Here is a 15,705-nt window from a genome sequence, read left to right as displayed (position 1 = left end):
CAGATAGGGGGATTCTGACCCGGAGGTCTTCAAAGTTCCCGGCCTGATTAACCCCTCCAGCCCCGCGCAGTAGCACACTTAACAGGCTAATCAACTTCAAGAGTCTGATTGAATTAGATGACTGTGGAATAAGCAGAGGAACTCCACATTAAAAAAAGGTTTTGGACGATTGACTCAATTAACAAACTATATAAAAAAAAAATGAATTCCAGATAGCAGAAAAGAGTTAAGAAAAGTTGTTTCTAGAATTAAATAGCACTTTCAATATTCTAAACTTTCTTTAAAAGCCACATATTTTTTTTTCTGCTTGATAAAGATCACTTGATTGATGGTGGTTGCGCCCCATGTCATAGTTCTATCTGCTGCATTGCATAATATCAATCAGTACCCTATAGGCTTCATCCCTCCTCTCTTTATAGCAGCACTTCATTGTGCTTATAGGCAAAGATGAAAATAACTAGTCCAATTAGTCAAATGTGTGCTTCTACATTTGGCTTCATTTAGGTAACCATATTTGCAGACATAATTAACGTTTCAAAAAGTTACTGTCGATTCATCTATCAAGATAACCAAAGGGTAACATAGTAACACAAATAGTTAATATAAGTAACACAAGTTGAATCTTCTCATATCAGGATATTCTAACATTTAAATTGTAATGACACAAAGGACATGGCAATTGTGATAAAAGTATTTCATTTGTGATATTTAGAGGTTGTTTTCTTTTACATACAAGTTTCATGCTGCTTTGTTCCTAAAGCATATATGGTTTCTTTCGATTTTACTTTCTTTCTTCGTGGTTGAAACCTTGACTCTTAAGCAGACTTGTGTGTTTGGTATCTTACTAATATATATGTAATTACAGAAAATTGCATCCATAATCACAATTAAAACCCTTTTTGTAAATATAGTGTGTGTTCATGTGTATATGATTTGATTGTATGCATGCACATGTAAACTATAGGCACGTACTGTATACAGTAAGAGAAAAATGTGTATATCATTCACCTTTTAATGCTTCCGCGTGTTAGCGGACATGTCTTAGATGAGACATAAAGAGTTCATTCAGTGGCGTAGATCACTTTCACTCTGTCTGTGTGCCCCAGGGGCCGCTATCTAAAAAGGCAATAGATCCCAGATAGCTCACTGTGTTCAATTTGCCAATGATAGATTATAGTGCCAATTTAAACAGATAGGGATCAATTTGTCTCAATGATCACTCTTTAGGCTGACTGCCAGCATGCTCTTAATGTATTTGTAAATGCTGGTTGTTTGAATCGCGGCTGTTAAAGTGATCAAAACTGTAGAACGGAGAGATGATATGAGGAATGATAAATGATGTGTTGTTTCGGCTGCTGAAGACCGCATTGATGGAGCACACGTGATGATTACTTGAGGCAGCAGCATTGCAGCACCAATGACCAGAAGGTCAATGGTTTAACTCCAAGGACTCGCTGGGAAAGTCTGGGTGGGGGAATTGTGTGATAAGTGCTCTCTAACCCTCAGGAACTACTGCTGAAGTACCCTTCGGCAAAGCAGCTTAAGCCCCATCTGTCCCGGTGGAGCTGCACAGCGATCGGCAGTACAAGACCGCGGTTGTACCAGGCACTTGTGAGATGTGTCTCTTCGAGAGTCACCTACCCTTCCTTTTCTTCGTAAAAGAGGGAGAGTGGGCAGTCCACTTGCCTCACACTTTTTTTGTTCTATGTACTTTAGACAGTGAAAAAGTTTTGGAGAAGACACAAGAGAGAAAGCTGTGGCAGCATTCAGACCTGAGCCAGACAGGGTTCACTTGTGGCCCCAACGGCAGCAGACGGTGTATTGAATTACTGTAACTCAAGGTGTAATGTGGTAGCAGTGTGGGATATGTAAGAATTACACAAACGGAAGCGGAGGCGGCTTCAGCTTCAGCTTTCTACTGCAGCCATCAAATGTTGAATTGTATGGTTTATTTTCTTAAATTTCAGCGGTAATCTTTCATTGGATAAAATAGCAGCCACACTATCTCCAGTGATAATCAATGTCTAATTATCATTAGATTTACCAATTACATCAAACTGCTATTTACAAATAAAAGGTTTATACAATTCAGAGAAAAACACTTGACTGCATGTTGTGTAAACTTAAAACCATATTATCTGGTGTGAATAATTGCAATTTGCAATGTCACACCTGCTACATCTATGACTAATACAGTTTTAAGACCTCATATAAGGTGTGTTTTAACTGATTTTCTTTATACGGTTACTATTGTTGAGCACTTACATTTCAAGAATTTATTTTTCCAGTTTTACCATATAGTTTACTGTAAATGTGTCGATTAAGCTTATTTTCTTCCACTGGAAGTATTGTTTCAACTGTATGAGAGACACAAAGAGTACAGTACTCATGTTCTCTGAAATTACCACAGTAACATAATATATCAGCCACTTCTACCACTTCCATGCCTAAAGACAGCAGGCGGAGAAATCGATCGAGCTGACTGTATTTCTCTGTGAAAATGTTGCAGATGAACAAAACCATCAGTCTGTGACTTTAACTACATCTCTACTTCCACAGGTAACGGTTCAACATCGGTGAATGGAACATTAATATTCATATTCATATATTGTTGGTGCGAAGATGACCTCAAGGAGAAAATCCATCAAACAGAAAACGTGAATCACTTATTCACAGGATTCTGGTTACGTTCTCGTCATATGAGGAGGACACACACACGAGCGGCTCCTCGAGCTCACAAGAGTCAATACTCCCAGGATGATGTCATCAGAGTCAAATCTTAGACTTGCTCCACTGGTAATGCTTTGAGAGGGGATTTGTGGACATGTGATAGTGCCCAGAGGTTAGAGAAAGACATGACTCTCAAATACACACACAGCAATACACAGTATTTGTTTGTAATGTTCCAGTTCTTGAGTCCTGCTAATTGAATACCATGGTCATTAAGGTATAAACGTATACAAAACCTTCCGCCTGCTTGTGTGTCATATTTTACTATCATATTTATTTTCAAGGGACATTACTTATCTCATAAGTCTACCAACACCTTTTAAACAGTTACCACACTTGAAAACACTTCAGTCAATTTATATTTATTCGGTTTCTAAAATGCATTTAACAGAGATAATACCAGGCTCTTATTCTGTCACCAAATATTTAATTATTTTCTACAACATTGCATGGTGATATATCATTGCAGAGGTCAAGAGAGAGAGCACGTAAGGAATAATACTTATCGTCTGTGCAGTAGATTGTTTACAGATTAATGAGTATTTTATGAATATGAAATATCAAAATGAAGTGCTGCACCGCTGTAATGTGAAGCTGACTTGAAAGTAAATATCCACAAAAGTATTTTTCACAAAGTTGTAACTAATTAATTCTCAAGCTGCTTTACACAACTTCACAATTGTGTTTCCATCAATGATGGATCGATGTTGGTTGTAAAGATAATAAGAGGTGTAACCAACTCTCCTCCCTGGCCTGCCTTACAACTAAATAAACCACCTGACTATGTGCGCCTACCACCTCCCTCTGTCACAGAAGAAACTGGGTGAGAACTATTATTTAACAGTAACAACATGCACATGAGACTGGATAATTAGATATAATTTTAAACATCAAGTTTTCACAAGTTATGCTCTCAATCATCTGATTTTGGAAGTTATCAGTTGTTACATGGCTCAGATTTTAATGATGATTTATTGTTGTTGCTACTACTCATACAACACACTTTACACATTGCATTATGACCTTGCATAATGACACATATGTATATATATACATATATATACATATATATATACACACACATATATATATATACATATATATATACATATATATATATACACACATATATATACATATATATATATACATATATATATATATATATATATATATACATATACATATATACATATATATATATATATATATATATATATATATATATATATATGTGAACAGTCCATTGTTCTGTACACACACATAAAACAAAGAAGAAGTGTTATAAGGGTGTTTATATTCAAGCCATTGTGAACCCACAGAAAATACTTGTGGCTGAATCAACTCTACTGAGTCACATTCAAAGAATTACATCTGGTTGTGAATAAATCGACAGGCGAAACAGAGCTGTACAGCAATGGTGGCTGTGGAGCGCTGTCTGTACCGCATCTGGCAAAGAGAAACTGGGAGGCATTAAAGCAAACAAAGAACAACATTAATTTATTAGCCGAATGTAAATCCAAGAAACAAGTTTATTGGATGATCACCACTGTCTTTGTACTGAAACACAAATGTTAGAAACTGGTGTCATTTCCTTGACAAAAGCTGGCACAGGAGTATGTGCCCTTTAGCAAAAATTGTGAAAAAGAGGGTGGCCACACATGTCTTGTGTTGTCTGAAGTTGAAAAGCCTCATCTGGCTTGCAAATGAAAACTATCAGATGGAAAAAATAACAACACAAACCTTCACTCATAAATAATTATCGTTGCTAAAGAAAGGCTTGGGGCCATGGTGCACTGGTATGATGTGGTATACAAATGCAATCCAATCATAGCTTTGAAATTCCTTTCTAATTCTAACAACTCGTCTAATCTGAAAGTACTTTCTTGTGTTTTAATAAGGGATTCCTGTACCTCCTTAAAAGGTGCAATATATGGAATTGAGAGCATATCTGTTGCCTCTCACAGGCTCTCAACATGGCGCCGGCTCCTAGCTAACGATGCTAACAGCGCAAACTATGGTACAAGTGCTCAAGGAACTAGCAGGTTTACAGTTACCGCTACATGACAACTGTCATGCCATCCCAGCAGTGAGTGCAGAGTGGCAACTGTGAGCCAGTGGGGCATGCTCACATGTCAACAAACAATGGAGAAGCGAAGGAGAGCGACTTCAGACTCTGCTCAGGTAGACATAACTCCCCTATATCTTAGTCAAAGTTATACTGCATCTTTAAGGAAGTACATGAGAAGACTAGGGCTTCTTTAGGCCGTATTTAGTGTAATTTGATGGAAGTGGGTTGACACTGTGGGTTAGAGCATTGCATTGCACTGTTTACCACAATATGACTGGTTGTCATTGGAAAACCATAGTAAGCATATTAAAACTATTCTTTTTAGTTTGGTGTTTTACATTTTAAACTTGCATATAATATCCAACAAAAACTCATCAATTAATTAACATAATCATCTTAAAATGTTGACCATGTATACACAATGTACATGTGTGATTGTTACTTGTTTGTATTCACTTACAAAACATATGAACCCCTGACACAACTCAACATGTACTCTCGATGTGCATTTTGGTTCATACTGTATGAACAGTAGATACACCCACACACTGGCTTATCTACTAACTTGCTCAGTCAAATACAACTAAAGATATTCTATGACTTCAATAATCTGCAGTCTGATAATTTTTTAGCCATAAAGCCATTAACTATAATGGTTACGGTAATAATCCTTTACACAGCTTATTTCAGAGGAGGATTGATAGCTTTTCAGGTCATTAGACTGCTATAGAGTGTTAACTAACATGAACTTCAGGCTCCATTTTTTATCCAGACTTTACCAAATGAGACATTAGTAAATCTCAGACTGTTAAAAGAGGGTGTGACTGATCTCTTCCAATAAAAATACAGTAAGGGACAAATCAGTGCAGTCAGTTTGTGACACGTCAGCGAGCCCACAATGCAAGAGTTAGGTCCTCTAGAGGAAAACTTTGCAGCAGGATGGAAACATTGGCTCAAATAGCAGGTTTGTGTTACTTATGAGAAGTCATTATATGAATGTTATATTTGTCTGAAGCATTAAAAGTTAAACCAACCTTATGCACAGATACATTATGTTGTTTTTTTCTATAGAAAACAGTGAACAAGAATGTGTACTCAGTATTTACATGTAGAATTATTAATTGCAGCAGGTTATATTGAAGCATTGGTGTGGAATGAATTTAAATCACTAAATATAGAAAATAAATAGCCTTTCTATGCCTGCGCCCATGTTATTTATGTGCCCCTTTCCACCAGGCTAAAAACTAGCAATGGTGGGAAACTTGCCATCTTCATCACATTATATAAATATCTATTTTTACTTCTGAACTTGATCTGCCCAAATTTAACCGTTGTGATAAAAAGGTGGTGTCTGCACTTTAACACATGAAAAAAGCTACAGTTTAATCAAACAAAAATATTGTTCGCAGCTCAAGGTGAAAATAGAGCCATAAACTATAAGGCTGCCTATAATAATATGGGTTCACATAACCAGGCTGGGAAAAAAAGTAAGGCTCATTTCATCAAGCTAATTGCCTGTTTGTGAGAGGGAGCAAACTTTTCTACCACCACTCTATTATGGAGGCTCTTTCTTAATCATAAATAGAGCCCTTGTATCCCAGAGGGACTTGCTATTCTAATTTACAATTGAACTAAAGACCAACACTATCAATCTTTCACAGACACTTTATTTCTGCCCCCCTTCTCTCTTGTAATTGTGGTGACATAACCATAAACAACAGAGAAAAGGCTGCTGTGACTGATCTGTGGAAATGACAGCATTAACACATGAGCTGCACATAAGCACTCCCATTCACTGTGCACGTGATTGTGAGCACACACACATTAAGGTGGAATAATAGTTAGGGCATGCATGGAGTGACACAGGCTTGAAATTTCAGTCGTGTTATCAAGTCCTCTTCCTGTCATGTGATAAATTTAAGCTTCATTAGTCTGAATCTAAATAATGCAAAATACAAACATTTTGGGGAAATGTGTAGACTCAGGTATCCTAAAATAAATGCTCTTAATTGAGCTCTCATGCTCTCATATGGCCATTAGTTACGACTTATAGACATAAGTCGTAACTAATGGCCATATGGTTAATATGTAATACTTTATAAATAAATTATTAGACAATAATTAGAACAAATTGGTGTTTACTCTTTGTGATACAGAGATCTCATACATCATGTTATCCACTTTGATGTAAATCCGGTGCACGGTGTATACAACAATGAGAGGAACATGTTTCGACAGCTTTGCGTCTTCAACAAAGCACCGCCAGGGTCTCATGCTGTCAGCGTGTTTCTGTGTCGAGCCGTGGACACATTCCTGCTTGCAGTGGCGTTGCAGTGGCACCACCGCTGCACCGTGCCTCTGTGATGCCTTTAATGATGAGTCTTTTTGTTAATGAGTTAATGCAAAAACTCTCAATGTCATCTGAAAGATAAGAGGGGAGAAAGCGGTGCATTGTACACATAATGACAGGCTCCCTGCCTGCCCCTGAGATGTCACGGGTCAGCCATGTTAAGAATGTGTGTGCCCAATCATCCACTGATCTTTATCTGCTGGGCCTGCAGCTAACCATGACATGGGCCCAATCAGGGGTGCTGATGAATGGACAAAGGGGCCCTTGAATTGTCGAAGCTGCCACATGACTGCTTCTCTACTAAATCATGATGACATTAGCAATCAATATACCAATTACTGAACAAGTTATTAAACATGTTCGGCAAAGCAAGGATCTTTACAAACTGTATACTGTACATTTCAAGGGATTGTGGGGTTTTCTGTGAATCATAACGTCACTGTCAAGTGCATAGCTCATTAACAAGCTTTTATAATGATACCAACAACCAATTACTTTCTAAAATGCCAATATAATGTTTGACATCATAAATTGGTTTTATGAGGCCTAGCTAAACAAAAGACTCCTGATCACATTCATCCATGCACTCCGAAAACAAAGACGACTATTGTCATTAAAGTGAGTTTGTGATGCAATCTAAGTCCATTTATACCTTTTACCAGAACCCACCAATGACCAAAGTGGCAGGTTGTGACCAAAGATAGCCTTGGATAGCACAATGAGGTGGAATATAAAAGGTTGAAGAGATAAATCCCAATCGTCCGTGACATAAAACCTGACAAATTGTAATAACGGACTGTGTAATCCACACCACTCTCCTTTTCCTCTCATCAAGCTCTCCCTGACACAGTTATAGTCTCAGAATCAAGTCTGCAGCCAAGTTTAGACAAAAAGTCCCATCCAGTCTAGTGGCATTTGTCTTGTTCTACATTATCTGAAATCAAACGCTCTATTCCACTCCCACCATTCCATACAGTCCGGCCCTAATGTGGGAATGTTTGTAATCCTAACAAAAGGATTTTGACATTTATACCCAGCAGAAATGAATTAGATGGGGCCTGGATTCCTCCCGTGGCTTTGTGCATGGTACACTAGACTGGGTGGATAGATAATGACACTTTATTACAGGTCATTATGGCAGGTACAGTAGCTCTCAACGATGAAAAGGCTTGTCAACACGGACAGCTGTGAGATGGGTGACCCAGCAAGTTAACAAATATGGCAAATGGGCATTATGGGACTAATGAATTCAAAAGAAGCTTGGGGGAGAGATAAACATAATAGATGGTACCATCTAAGGATTGCCAAGAAAGATACACATCTTAAGTCTGGTTTAAGGAACTATTCTCAACTATTCTGACTTTGCTTTCCCACAGTGTTGGAAGATGAGAAGGGGAAGAATCGAACAATTGGAGTGTAACACATGCTTAAAAACTAAGCAACTTAGCGTTAGTGTTGTCTTTGACTCTGATTATGAGTATCAAACTAGCAGGTAATTCATTATACGTTATAGTGATGTTGCTCCTTCTATTTTGTTTGGGTTTACTGCCTGCTTACACCAGACTGAACTGAACGCATGACAACGTTTCAAAAGTTCATTCCTAAAGTTCAGTGAATGTATCACTACAATAGACTAGATCAAGGCAATCATACCACAGCCTTTAGGATGGATGAATTGATCATAACTAATCTGGCATAAGTCATCAATATGAACTTTAGCAATGATAATACTTTGCCAAACTCTGGTTTAGCACTGTGCTGAAGGGTTAGAGAGTCAAGAGTCCGGACCAATTTGGCAGTTATAAGGTATCTGTTTTAAAATGATAGTTTTTACATTTTTATTAAACATCTCTAATGTGTCTCACTGGACCTGACATGTTGCACACAAAAAAACAACAACAACAACTTGTGTGTCAAATGTTATTTAAAAGTCAAACTCAAGCGTAAAGTGAAATGTAAAAATGGCCACATCTGCATCTGTTCTATTCCACTCGCATGGGGTCAGGTTGCTGTTGGCATATCAATACTACTAACAGAACTTGGATGTTCATCCTGGTCTTTTGTCACTGTGCCAAACGTTTACCCAATGAGATCAGTCTTGGTGGCTGCAAATCCTATAACATGAGATTAGCCCTCGTCTTCACAGACAAGATAATGACATTAGCTAATGTATGAACAATAGGATACCTCTGTTTGCATTCTGATACCTCACTGAGAGAGACACACAAGCACCTTGTGCTGGATTCAACCAGTTTGCTTTGAATTCAATGTCGCCACCTGATCAGCTAAAGGCATTCATCGCCATTTCCACCAGATACACAACCTGCTCTTCAGGGCAAATTGAAGCAAAGGCTTGTTTGTTCTCTGGACTGTATTAGTGACAGGGCAGTCTATTTTCTAGTGTGAATGTCTTAAAAGTGCTCACCGCAGCAAGTGATTCTCATCACGTACAGTATGTGCTATTAGTGGGTATTGATGCACAAGTGGTTTAACACTGTACCCAGTAAATAGATGTTAACCTGACAATGGCAGGACTAACCAGATGCTAGTAGCTCCATCAACTCCAGTTGGTTCTCGTTCCTGAGCTGATGCTGAGTATGTTTTTCCTACATTAAGAGATGTCTAAACAGCCTTAAGTTGTTGCTCCAAGGTCTTTAAACCTTAGGGTCAAAGGCGATATTTGATGGGACAGTGTCCCCCAATATGTAGCCTATATGAGCTATAAATACTGGTACATGTAATAACAAATTTGCAACATTTTATTTTGCGTTTTGGGATTTCAACTACAAAATCCAACTGTCAACACAAAATGATGTTGGTAAAAGCAGGTTTTTTTATTATGTATTTTAAATTCCAAAGAACAGTTTCTAAAGGGTTGTACTTGTTTCAAAATTGCAAATAAATGCCAGAATTACATTCAGCCGCATGATAACTTATGTAAGTTATGAGAAGTTCAAGATATTTAACAGTTTGAATCATTCAGCTAGAAAACAGCAACGTACTGTTTAACGGACTCTTTGAGAAGCAGCTACATCATGTATCCATCTATGACGTTGTTTAATGGAAATGGACAACAATTAAACTGTGATAGTTTCATAAGGAATCGAACCATCATAACCATATGTGAATAAGGAAGGGCACTGCTTTAACGGAATACCATCACACAACAATTAGGAATAAAGACCAGGGGGAAGGTTCAAAGCACAACCAAGGGTGAAAGTCCCTCAGCCAGTGAACTTTGTGACCTGTGGGTTTTCCATGTGACCCAACCAATAAGAAATGCCATAGGTAATTTAAATCAAGTGGAGGTGTGTCACTTTCAAACAGACTCAGCTGAATAGCCCTGCCACAGCAACGCACTGCTTCCCTGACCACATGTGTGGGGCTTTTTTTTTTATTACAAGAGAAGGAGAAGCTGATAGTTGCAGGTGCAAGGCTGACATGAGGACCAGCTTTGCAGGCCTTCATAAAGGGGATATCCATGGCCTGCGTTTAATCAGAGCCTGTGGGATGGGATTCATTGCTCTTTGATGGAGAGCACTGTTATGAAGATGGACAGTCACTTTGCTCTCTAAGTGAAACCATCGTTTAGCCTCAATTCCCAGAGAAAAGGCCCATTTGTTATCCACAGGGGAGTTCAGCAGGGGTGGTTATGCTAGGTGGAGACTGCATACATTTTTCACGCAGTTACGGTCAGAGAAAACTGACAATGCTAAAGCCAAAGTGACATGCAATATCTTTCCCTCTTAAACCAACAAGTAAAACTGCAACACACACACACAGACACACACACACACACACACACACACACACACACACACACACGCACACTCACACTCATACGCACTTGTATAATCTGTGTGTGTGCCTGTGCATACAAGCTCACTGATATGTGTTAATCTACTGTTGGTATCTGTTCACACATAGTCAGAGTGCACCTGTGTGTTGTTCATTTAAACTAAATGCTTTATTTTAAATGATCCAACACTACCGGTGGAAAAGAAAGTCCGTACTGGACAAATCTGTCACGAAATAAGATCAATGACAATGTTTTGGTTTTTCATTTCAAACGTGCGTACTGTATGTTAAAGGTTAAGGAACAATGTATGACAAGGGTATGGTTGGAGTTGGGCACCAAAAATACTTGGTTAAAGTTAGATTAAAGTTAACAATAATTTGTCCGTGTGATGCGACACAAACTCTGGTCTCCTATGTGAAAGTAAGACATGCTATGCACATCCAGAACCCTGAAGACCACACTTTACCCTACTTCCTGCATTGGCACTGGATGTAAATCAAGAGGTGCACAATCATCTAATATTACCAACATTTCTTATGGATACCTGGCTGAACTATCACCACTTTCCTAAACTCAAAGTGCTGATTAGAAAGTGTCTCTTATTAACAGTCTGCCCACTGTTTTAGTCCTGACCTCTATGAGTCTGTTAAGATTCATTTGAGGACAGGTTTATCAAACTGTTTCTTCTCTAAAAGAAAAAGAATGAGCCTTGTCAAAGGAAGTGACACAGTGAAGAAGACAAGTCTATGTGTTGCCTTAATTTCTTACTCATTCATCCAAAATGATGAGAATTACACCATGTATCATTCTGATAAAGAACCTTGTTCGTGTATTTGGACTCAAATTCTAATATGCTAAGTGGGAATGTGTTGGAAAGGTTAATAGATAGGAGAGAAGGTCCTTGATTGAACATGAGTTACTGTTAATGATAATAAGTAATACAATTAAAGATAATTAATTTGCTGAATTAGATATTGCGTTGCGCGCGCACACACACACACACACACACACACACACACACACACACACACACACACACACATACTGACAGTTAGTAGTTAACTGTATTGTAATAATTGTTTGAAATAAAGTCTATAAAACCGGGTTTCAAAGATCTTAACCAACTGTTAGCAGGTCTAACATGCTCCTAAGTCTGGTCCTCGGCAATATCCTGACTTAAGCTTTTACTGATTTTAAATCTCCCTGCTGTATCCACTTTCAGGAATTTTCCAGATCCATTGTTTTGTTTCTAAATAATAAGCTTGACAGGCTTTCCTTGGACCACTGCTCTATAGTATCAGGCTATCTGTGCCTTTTCAGCCACATGTTGTATTTCACACTTGCAATGCCCTGTCTCAGCTATCATGCTTTTGTTGTGTTTAATGGTATCTCCAGCCTTGGACCACTGATACCAGCTGAGCGGTCAGGGTGTTAGCACTCCTCAATATCTATTACAATTAGTTTTTGATTAAGGAGCCCTGCACGGCTGTTTGAAGCCTTTAATGTTGTGTCAACTGGATGATGATGGAGAGAGCAGCATGGACGCCTCCCAGTAACAAAGCAGCCAGTAAAAGGCTCTGAGTGAACCATTTTATCTTCTTAATGGAAACCAGATGACCTTTCTTTTTTCTCTGTTTTTTCATGTTAAAGTTTTTCCTGAGGTAATACCAACTCTGAGTATTCTCTCACTTATGTAATCTATGCCAGGGTTTTTGGCACCTTTATTTCCCCTTACCTACATTGGCTTTGGCCAGTTATTTTGGCATTGTGTTGGAGCAAAGCACTGTGTTGTAGGACGAATCACCTCCTCTAAGCAATCAGTATTTATCTGAGCAAATGAAAATAAAAGTTTAATGTCAAGTCACAGCTGTAATATCTACATATTTGGATATGTGTAGTGCAGATATCCGGTTTGGTACTTTGAAATAAAATCAACTTTACTAACATTTGCAAAATTCCAAATAATGAATAATAATGACTTGTTTGCAGAGTATATCTCTTGTCAAAAGAGTGTGTGGTTAAGAGACTGAGCTGAACTTGTGTCAAAAAGCGCTGGTGAAGTTTAATTTCTAAATTTCAGATCATAGCCATTTCTGTTTCCAAATCAGGTCGTTGACAAGTATGTTAGAAAACCCTAAGAAGTACAGTAACATTCTGCTATTCCGTATTTATGTTTACCCACTGATATATGAAAAGAAAATTGTTGAAAAAGTTTGATATAAAGGAGTACACTTTCCATGGTGGTCAAAGTTCAGTTTTCCTGAAGTTGTGTACGATTTAGAAAATTATAATGTTCCACTTAATCTAACGCAGACGTCTAGAACTGCCTTTTATCAATTATTCTGTGAAATGTAATCACTGAAAAATGTAGGATCGATAATTTATCGTAGATAATGTATAACTACTCTTCTGAAAATGTTGTGCAGCAATGACCATTATAAAGTTTGGAAACTAAAGCATACAATGGCTTTTGAGAAATTTCATCATAGTCAAAGGATTTCATAAATAAACATGTCAAGAAGTCCAAAGGCCAAACAACCACACTGCCTTTCTGTATTTTTAAAAGGCTGCACAATATTCAGGATTCATGTTCGGAGCACCCTGGGGTTTTGAGTGATCACATGTTGAATTCACAGAGAATGAAGTTCTCTCCTGCTTAGTTACCAGAGAAATGTGAGAAAGCTATAAAAATAGTTCTATGTATTTCATCCAAATAAATAAAATGATCCTCACAAAAGCTTCAATGATGTTCTGCTTAGGAATTAAAGAGCTGTTTCCTGCATGGCCCACGCTGTGATTGGAGACCAATCTCACTGTTACTCATTCTGACACTGAATAACCAGCTAACTTGCCTTCAACCATCTCTTTCAGTATAAAAGTGATACATCAGCTGGGTAATCAATTACTGATTTAAAAAAAAGAAAGAAAAAAGATGAGTGTGCTGAAAACAAGCGATCCAGCAACTGTGCAAAAAGAAAACACACACACACATACAATAGCTCCTTCCATTAACATGTCTCCACTCACTGCAAACATCCAACTTCTTTTCAATGCTTGATTAAGGTAAGACTATAAATTCTTAACATACTGCAGGTCTTTCCAATGCCGGATGCTACGGAGGACTGTGAGCCTTCTCTGTCACACTCACAAACATGAGGGGGAGAAAAAGTCCTGGCATGCAAGCCGTCTGATAAGTTGCAGCTTGTGTAGTTTTGTTTAGTTTACTTAATCCCTGAGCTGGAAATGACCTTGTGAACTCAAGTCGGGTTGAATGTTTTTTTTCTTCTTATTTTCTCTTCTCATTTCACTCAGTCAGCGGCTATCTCAGATAAAATACCTCTGTTACACTTTGGATGGCTTTCACATATTCAAGGTGGTCGAGGTGTAGCTGCTGCTGAGTGTCTGTGCACCTCTGCTCTTCCACCAAACTGATCCAGAGCTTTCTGTCTTCAGTCACACATCACAGGTCAAAGATCGCTGTCCTAGAACAATTACATTCACTCCTTTAGCACCAGCTTGAACCTGCTTTCATCCAACATGCTTTTGTGCACACATGGCCTATAACCTGGCCAACCTTGGCTTAATCATTACCATGACCTGTTTATCTGATTGTCATGCAGGTAACCATTAATAAGTGTTTGCCTCCTGATGACCTCTGAAAATGTGCATGCCGCCTTTGCCCCACAAATGTCAGCCCTATCAGACAAGTTGGCCTGATTTTTTGTCCTTTTTTTAAAAAAAGTGGCTGCACCTTGGACTGTAATAATTCAACTGGGCTAGTATGATGACGCCCAATTTATAGATTTGATTATCCTCAAATTGTTTCCAATTACCTTTAAAAACAGCTCACTCGTGGTTCAATCCAAGCACTGGGATTGCTGTTGTGTTATTACAAAGTATGTATGAAGAAAGAAAGAAAAGAAACAAGAATGAAAACAACAAACAAACAAACAAAGAAAAATAGAAAATAGGCTAAATTGAATCTGGCTGAGATTTCAATTGGCTTTGTGAAATCCTGCCATCTCCCAGTGACCAGCCATGTCACCCATCTTGTGTTTAGCTTTTGCAGAATGATAAGTCACCAGTTGTCTTCGGCAGTGAGATGGGTAATATATAGCTGAGAGGTGTCCTGACATAGTTATAGCTGTTGGTGTCCTCGAAAAGACAAGGAGAGTCAATTACAATGGCAGAGCAGAACGCCTGTACGAATGTCAAGTCCCCGCGCAGACGGCTGTGATAAATAACACCTGACCTCACACCAGGCGGCAGTTTCTCTGCAGGGCCAGAGACAAGCCTGCACAAGGAAATGTGAAATCAAGGCAGAATGTGGGGCACTTCAGGAGAAAGGTGTAGGGCACAGCACAAGAGGACAGGGGACGTCTGAATGAGCAGCAAGACATGTCAAGGAACATAGTGCAATTGCACTACTGGTGTTTACTTTATGGCAATGCTGTGAAGATATGAAACTTCACTCGGGGGGTGTTGTGGCAGGCCCCGCTGTTATTCATACCTGCTTCTGACAAGAAAAACAAAGCCCCAACCTGTCCTGCTCATACTCTATTTGTCCGCATGAGACATAAAGCAGCAGGTTGGTCTGCCCGGAACTCCCATTGCGCTCTTCTGAGTGTAATCTTTGTTGACAGAAAGCAAGTGTGGGTATTAGGTCACTTTCTATGGCTTCCAGTAATGCACCACCACAGTGTTCTGAACCCAGCAGAGACAACGTGCAGATTGTTGATGCTCTAAGTGCAGAGA

The sequence above is a fragment of the Cyclopterus lumpus genome, chromosome 6 (assembly GCF_009769545.1).
Source record: "Cyclopterus lumpus isolate fCycLum1 chromosome 6, fCycLum1.pri, whole genome shotgun sequence".
NCBI classification, from domain to species: domain Eukaryota; kingdom Metazoa; phylum Chordata; class Actinopteri; order Perciformes; family Cyclopteridae; genus Cyclopterus; species Cyclopterus lumpus.
This window is presented reverse-complemented; position numbering follows the sequence as displayed.